The following is an 8,512-nucleotide window of genomic DNA, read 5'->3' on the forward strand; positions in this document are numbered from 1 at the left end:
TCAGAGCACAAATCTCACTGGGAAAACACATAAATTCAGAGTAGATCTTTGGCAGAATTTAAAGAAAAGTCTGGATGAGAAGATCAAAGAGTACATTTAAAGTAACAGATCTTGAAAATAAACATGAAATTAAATATTACAATGGAGCATCCGAGATACAGTCACAGAATGATAATGGGATCATTAGAAAAAGCAAAATGTAGACAACGTAATAAGAATTAAGTTCTAATGAAGGAATGAAAGACCTGAATGCCAGTAAAACTAGCCATCGTTATTAATTGATAGAATTAAGAAGAAAGATAACATGAGATTGTGGAAAGACAAAATCTGCTCCTGAAGTTTCCTACTGTGTTCTTCACTAAATTTGAATGTGATTCATTCATGGCTCACTGGTCCATTTGTGCATAAGCATTTAATGTGTATCTGTTAGTTACACAGAACCATGCAAGAAACTTGGTGAGAAGCAAAAGAAATATAAAACATAGTCCACATATCCTACAACATCCTACAATCTTGGCATATGCATGAAATAATAATGTAAGATATTATTAATGTAAATGTAAAGAGGAGAAAAACAGACAATAGATACTGTAGGAGTCCAAAGAAAGACCATCACTGTGAACTTGAGCAGTTAGGTAATTAGGTAAATGTGTTTGATTTTGTGGTCAAACTTTATACAGGAAGACCTCCAAAAGGAAAAAAAAAATACTGTTTATTTACTGAGCAGGAATGTTCCATGTCTCCTTTCTTCTTTACACCCCCTATTCAGTCAATCAAAAACCCTGTTGAGTTTATACTATGAACATACCCACCCCCACTTGTCTCCACACCTTTGGTCATCTGCTAATCTATGTCACCATCTTCTTTTGTCTAAATCAGTGAACTAGTTTCCTAAGTGTTCATTCTTCCATTTAAAACTGAGTTAATGATGGAGTATCCTGGTGAATATGTCCTATGGTCAAAAGGGATACAGAATCAAAGGCATAGATTTAAAATATCATCATAAAGTGACAATCTACACAGCCAGGGTCAGCAAATTAAGGCCAAAATTGTTTTCATAAATGAAACTTTATTGGAACCAAACCACACCCGTGTATTTGCACACTGTCTACAGCTGCTTTCCTACTACAACAGCAGAAATGAACAGTTACTGTAAAGATCAGGTGATCTGGCTTATCAGTTGCAAATATCTTCTCCCATTCAGTAGGTTGCCTTTTTTGTTGTTGTGATGTTTTCCTTTACTGTAAAAGCTTTTTATGTTGATGTAGTCCCAATAGTTCATTTTTGCTTGTGTTTCCCTTGCCTGAGGAGACATATCTAGAAAAATGTTGCTATGGTTGATGTCAAAGAAATTACTGCTGTGCTCTCGCTAGGATTTTTATTGGTTTCAGGTCTCATATTTAGGTCTTTAATTCATTTTCAGTTTACTTTTGTGAATGGTGTTAGAAAGTGGCCCAGTTTCATTCTTTTGCATGTAGCTATCCAGTTTTCCCAGCACCATTTATTAAAGAGACTGTATTTTTCCCATAGTATATTTCTGCCTACTTTATCATAAACTAATTGACCATATAAGCAATGGGTTTATTTCTGGGCTTTCTATTCTATTCCATTGATCTATGGGTCTATTTCTGTACCAGTACCATACTGTTTTGATTACTACAGCTTTATAGTATATCTTGAAATCTGAAAATGTGATACCTCCAGCTTTGTCCTTCTTTCTTAAGATTGTTTTGGCTATTTGGGGTCTTTTGTGGCTCCATAAAAATTTTAATATTATTTGTTCTAGTTCTGTGGAAAAGGCTGTTGGTATTTTGATAAGGATTTCATTGAATCTGTAGACTGCTTTGGGTAGTATGAATATTTTAACAATACTATTTTTTCCAATCCATGAGCGTGAAATATCTTTCCATTTGTTTGTCATCTTCAATTTCTTTCATCAGTGTTTGTAAATGGAATTGTTTTCCTAATTCTGCAAACCAAAAGTGTTTACTATCTGGTCCTTAACCAAAACCTTCTTATTTCCAATCTATAATAATGGACTAACTTTAAGAAAGATGGTTTTAATCTTGGGTATAAATAAATAAGTCATATTTATATATATATATATATATATATATGTATGTATATACATATATATGTATATGTATACGTATATACGTATATATATATATACGTGTATATACGTATACATATACATACATATACATATACATGTATATATATACATATACATATATATACATATATACGTATACATATACATACATATACATATACATGTATATATATACATATACATATACATATATATACATATACATATACATATATATACATACATATATATGTATATATATGTATATATACATGTACACATATATGTATATATGTGTGTGTGTGTGTGTATATACATAGGGGTTAATGTACCAAGATTTACACATATGTGTACATGTGTTTTACATGTGTGTATACACACACACATCTATAACTTATTTATGCAAATGTTGTAAGTATTTGCAACTATCTAATGAACAGTAGGAGAGAGAGAAAGGAAGAAAACTAAAACACTGATAATCTTTTACCAAAGATGTGGAAATCTAAAAGTCATAGGGTATTATCATTGTTATGCTCCTTAAGGAAAAGCAAATTATATTTTTCTCTATTTAAAAAATTGATAGTTGCAAAAATAAAAGTAACAAATTAGATCTGAAGTTCCCCTAATTACAATCATGTTCATAATTTTCATCTACTTCAGAGTATAGGTAAGCAAGGCCTTTGGAAGCACAAGAAATCCATGAAGTTATCTTCTTGTCTAAGTTTTATATGCTGGATGGCTATGTACAAGATAAAGCTAGTAGTTGACTTCCATGGAATGCCTACTGCCATTAAATCTATCGTGATAGAAAATGAAGCCTAGCAATCAGCCTTTGAGAAACATCAGGTGTACCAAAATCGCCTAGATAAGGAAAAATGGGAAGTTGAAACAGTAGTATGTTTGGGAATATCGAAAATAGTCATTACTTTCCTTGGGACTTTTGGATATGACTATTATGCACATGTTCAATCAAGTAAGATGGAGAGAGGCATTCAATCATGTGTCAGAGATGGAAGTGATCAGGATGCTGGCTGAAAGTGCCAGATGTGCAAGTGGAGCTAGGGTGTGCCAAAAAGGTGAGTTTATTGGCAAATGTAACAAAATTTTGCAAACAAGGATAGGAACACATTATCAGAGATGATAGATTCATGTACTAAAACCTGTAAGATGATTGATCCCTCTTTCTCTTCACTGGTTTCTCATTTTTGCCTAATTTCATAAAGCACTTTCTCCGAAAGGGAGAATGTAGATGTGGATTATGGAGTAAAACTGTGCTCTCCTCTACTTAGTTACAGCTTGAAAAATCCTGAGATCTTAATCTATTCTTTGGTCAAGACAAATACCTCTGATAGGTTGTGGTCAGTGGTGGGAAGTGGATGTGATGTATTATTTTATGAGGAGAGTGACAGAAGCACTAAATACACACACACAAAAATCAGGAGCTACTTTGGCTACGAAATATTTCCTTTCCTGCCATTACCTATGGCCAACTTACTTAGTAATTTGCTAGATATAAAAATTAATATGTTTGTGATGGTAATAAACATCTGATGGAACTTTTCCTATTGTCCCAAAATTTGGTTAAGACCCAAATAAGACTAAATGTGCAAATACTCCACATTTTGTTTCTATACATATTCCAATGATTAGAACCAGCCAGTTCCCTTTAGGGCCTCCTGAGAGGTGCCAATTCAGAAATCTTGGCCAAAGCCTACCCTTCTTCCAGTTTCATCTCCAAGTTAACTTCAGGGTGAGACTAGGTAAGACTAGAAAGTATTAACTAAACAGTGGATAGAAAGTATCACTTTTCAGGGGCATGCAGTGTTCAGCAAGAGGGATATATCCACTGCATACCCTATGTGGATGCTACCCTTCCTGGACTTCTAGGATGTAAGATTCCCAAAAGAATTCCTTCTAATGACAGAGGGTGCCTAAAATGAGGAGACACTAGAGTTTAGATCTCTGGACATCTGCTTAGCCAGCAAAAAGAAAAGCCAGCATACCAAAAAACAGTAAATATTTTAGATAAGACATTTTCTCTAAAACAGCCTAGCTAATTCCTTATAAAATGTAAAACCAGTTTCTGTTTTGATAAATTTCAAGTGTGAGCTTCTTAGGCCAATTTTCTCCATATAGATAGTTAGGTACAGCTATTGCTCTTGACCATTGCTACACTCTTTATCGCCATGTCAATTAATCTACAGAAATTTATTTGCAGCCTTTATTAATGTTTTCTTGCCCTTTAACTCTGAAAACAGAGATAGGTCTTAAGATAAGCTATGCAAGCTCAGAGTAGTACCTACAGCTTAACATCAAAATGAAAACCAGAGCTGTCAGAACAGATTTTCCTTTCATGGTGGTAAAATATGCATGCTCTGAAATCTGTTTTCTTTGTATAGTGAAGACTTAAGATCATTTTAGTTGGCCTACTTTCTACTCTACTATAAAGGAGAGAAAAGTTAATATTTTTCTATATGCTGTTGACAAGATTCTTTATTGCTTTATAATCAGAGTTGATTTAGTAGATTGGTACTCTCTCAATACAGTTAATCTGCATACTGTCCAAATGAATGCCTCATATCTAGGCAAAATAATCCAAGCCATCATTTTGGAGAACGTTCCCAAATACTGATTTAAAAAAAGAGAAACCCTTAAATGAGTTCATTTCCTTACCAAGGAGGCATATTTTGCGAAAAGTTTACCATAGAGGGTTCTCAAATTGTTGCATCAATGAATTTGACTTTCTAGAATTTTAATGGCTGTAGTATGTGTTTGGAAACATCCACCTAAAAAATACAAACTAAAAAAAAAAAGAAAAAAAACAAGCTACAATGATTTCTGCTAGTGCTAGGATGTAGAATTTTGAGGTCTCCAGTGCCCATTTTTGCCAGTGGTTAGCGGGTACAGAGCTATATGGTGAATAATTAAAACACCCAACTAGGGAGCTCTATTTTGAGGAGGGTGCTTTTTCTATTGAAAACCTGGTTAAAATTCTCAGTTTTCATTAGAAGGTATCATCTGTCTCTTGTGCAAGGCAAAATTTTGGATCTGCCCTTTCATTAGCAGCACAGAATATCTGTACTCCAGATATTACCAGAGAGCAAACCTAAATCTTTTTTGGCCCCCAATGCTAATAAAAATATTCACTGAAATAAATTTTATTGGTTGTGAGTTGCCTGGGGCCTTATAATTCATCTTTTTCTCTTGGCATATTTTTTCAGATTAGATAAAAATATCAGAGAGCTTCATACACATTTTATCATACAATCATCCTCTTAGATTAAGGCATATATGCTAAGGTGAATAATCATCCCCCAAAGATCACCACATCCTAATTACTGAATGTTACTTTACATGGCAAAAGGGATTTACAAATCTTGTGATGGGGAGGGGTGCCTGGGTAGCTCAGTCGGTTAAGCGTCTGACTTCGGCTAAGGTCCTGATCTCATGGCTCATGGGTTTGAGGACTACATTGGACTCTGTGCTGCCATCTCAGAACCTGAAGCCTGCTTTGGATTCTGTGTCTCCCTCTCTCTGCCCCTCCCCCACTCGTACTCTGTTTCTCTCTCTCTCTCAAAAATAAAAACACTAAAAAAATTTTTTTAAGTTTTAAAAAATAAATCTTGTGATGGGGAAATTGTTCTGAGTCCAAGGTAACCATGATAGTCCTTATAAAACAGAGGCAGAAGGGTCAGAAGCAAAGGAGATTTAATTACAGAAGTAGATGCTGAAGTGACATGGCCAGGAACCAAAGAATGTGGTGGGTAAACTCTAGAAGCTGAAAATGTAAAAAAAAAAAACAACAACAAAAAACAAAAACACTTTCCCCAACAGCTTCCAGAATCCCAGCTCTGCTAACACTTTGATCTTGGTATTGTTAGACCCATTTCGGAGCTCTGACCTCCAGAATTATTCCATAATAAACTTGTATTGTTTTAAGTCGCTAAGTGTAATTTGTTACAGCACCAATAAGAAATATAGCAAGCTACAAGAAAATAGTATGTAAAATCTCATATGGTTTTCATTGTATTAATATTGTTGACTATGTAATTAACTCCACCACTTTTTAACTTTTTAGAGTTACTGGAGAAACAAATTTTTCAGGTAGTCAGTACACAAATAACTTGTCTTCTCTTGAGCTACTAAAATCTATGGATTATGTCCCTGATTATTCCTTCTCATGAGGTTTTCACTACTAAGAAACTCCAATCCAATCTATTATTATGAACACTAATTTTATCCCTGGCTCAGCTTTACTTTCCTGTTTTTGTTTTCTTTACTCTTTTTCTTATTTATCTGTTATAGCTCCTTGATTATATATAAGCCATTTCAAATCATTTTTAATGAGTATAAGTAAAAAATTAAACAAATAGGTGCTTATAAATCTTTTATTAAGGAAGATCTTCATGCTTAATTGAAGTTCTCCCCATTGTATATTAATCTCATTAAAAATTTTGCTTGTAAAGAGGAAATCTGGAAAGAAGCCATTTTGGGGGCAGGGAGGAAGAGCTTAAGCTTTCTCATTTTCAACTCAGACTAGCAAATAACATCTTTAATTTCTAACTTTTAAAAATTCATTTATAAAAACCATTACACAGCATCCATTTTAGAATAACTGTATTCCTTTTCTATATATTATACATTTATCATTTTCATGTGTCTTCATATGTGATAATGACAAGCTAATATTGGCCGAGTCCAAATAGGAATTTGATTAAGATTGGTAACTGTGTTTAAAAAAAAAATTGTTCTTTGACTTTGACAAGAGCTGCTCACTCTTTGATTAAACCTTTGTAACACTGGCCTCCCATGTTTGAAGGGCTCTTGTGTAAGGATGAAGAGCTGGTTTTCTCTGCTCTTTACCCAGTGACTCATGACATTGAAACAACCTAACTTTGTCCTCATTGTGATAGAAATGTTCTCATTTAACAGCTGTCACAGACCACAGCTCATTCAATGAGCTCCACTTAGCTGTAACTCTGCAAATATATTTCCTATAGTTGGTGGTGATATTGGGGAATTAACCTTTCATGCCTCTTTCCATTTGATCCTACCTGTTGACATTTGTATGCCAAAAAAAGAATACGTCAGTGGCATGAGAAAGAATAGATATGAAGTTCCAAAGTGCTTGTCTGCCAAGTAGACAGGTTTAACTGAGGAAGGTGACTGGGAAAAGTTTAAAGATCATGCCAGACATTGGGATATATGTTTAGAAACAGGAAAAAAAAAACTGACTAGTAGGAAAAGCTGGTGGGAACAAAGTCTCTGGGAAGTAAGCAGATGATGGCAGGTGACAAAGTGGACCACAAAGAGGTGAATAGAGGAAGACAATATGCAGAAATGCATGCAGCACTCAACATGAAAACTGGGCAGCCAGTCAAAGAAACATCAGCCTTGACTGGTCAAAAGCACATTTTGATTTGACTTCACATCTTGTTGTTGAGCAAGAATTCCTTGACCATGTGGGAAAGTAGGGAAGGTCAATACCCAAAACACTCATAGAGACTTGGAGAAAGAATAAGAGTGACAGAAAAATGGGAAATTTAAATACTGCATGGCCACATAACAGAATGTTAACTCTGGGTAATGAATATCTGGGTTGTTTTTTTAATAGAAGGAATAGGGGTAAAATGCTTTAAATTTACCCGCATTACAATGACAGGAGCTTATATGCATCTTGCTCATTTATTTTCTAGCTTTCTGTAATTACATTTCATCTCTTTTTGTTTAATGATTGTTTTCTTCAATAGGCTATAAGCTCCAAAGGGGCTGAAATTACATCTATTTTTTCAGTATTCACTATGCAGCAGCAAGTCCAAGGCTCATCACACAGATGGCATTGCCTAGATATTTACCAAATAAATTAATTAATATATGAATAACAAAACTCAATTTACATGGATACTTACTGGTGTATAGCTGATTTGTAAAACTATGACCACCCAAAACTAGATTTGGTTTCTATGTCAACAAATCATCAGTATATTTGAAATATCTAAATAAGCATTTCTGTGTTTAACTAAATATTTATTATTTTCTAGGCATTATATTTGAAAACTAGGACTTAGCAATACTTTCAATCTGTTTTAGCTCTAGAGGAATGAAAACAACCATAAATACAACTAGAATACTGTTTTGGCTTTGGGTTCTTGTTTTTTTGTATGCAAACCACTAAAAATACTATACATTTAAAAGATGGAAAATTTAAATTCGTTTTTGGATTTAACAATAGGTTCAGTCTTCCCTCCAATTCGTTGTCAATCTCTGTATTCATGTAAGAGGATGTTTGAACCTATTTGTCACCCTATCTGTTTACATTCAGATAGCACTGGTAATCCAATGACTCAATTTAGACACTGCCATATTTTAAGGAGACAGTGATATATATATTCTCCAGAGCTCAAACAACCTCAGTAT

This window comes from Panthera tigris, chromosome F2 (genome assembly GCF_018350195.1).
Source record: "Panthera tigris isolate Pti1 chromosome F2, P.tigris_Pti1_mat1.1, whole genome shotgun sequence".
Classification (NCBI taxonomy): Eukaryota; Metazoa; Chordata; class Mammalia; order Carnivora; family Felidae; genus Panthera; species Panthera tigris.